This window comes from Bos indicus x Bos taurus, chromosome 29, assembly GCF_003369695.1.
Source record: "Bos indicus x Bos taurus breed Angus x Brahman F1 hybrid chromosome 29, Bos_hybrid_MaternalHap_v2.0, whole genome shotgun sequence".
Lineage (NCBI taxonomy): Eukaryota > Metazoa > Chordata > Mammalia > Artiodactyla > Bovidae > Bos > Bos indicus x Bos taurus.
In genome coordinates this window covers 9,571,453-9,571,843 of record NC_040104.1, presented here as the reverse complement: position 1 = coordinate 9,571,843, position 391 = coordinate 9,571,453, and positions in this window count along the sequence as shown.

Here is a 391-nt window from a genome sequence, read left to right as displayed (position 1 = left end):
ATTCTTCAATTAAAAAAAATAAAAATTTAAAAATGTAGTTATTGCACCACATTCCACTTTGCTTTAATTAAAAACAAAGGATTATATTTTGTTAATTATTTTAATCTAAATTCAATGAAAAACAGAAAAACACTTGTTTTATCTTCTTTCCACAGGAAAATCATAAAGCAGTTCACTTCTATGTGTCTCAAATTCTGTTTTCTGGAAATGACTGAAGACTGTGTGGCAGTCTCATTTTAACACATTTAGAGAATATGTACATGCTGAAGTCCAATATTGATTTTACAGAATAACTGAGGGGAAGTGTTTTCAGAGAGTAAATCTTTAAACAGATTTAACGGTTTACATCACATAGAAGTGTCTTTGGTAAATAACTTTGTTTATAACTTTA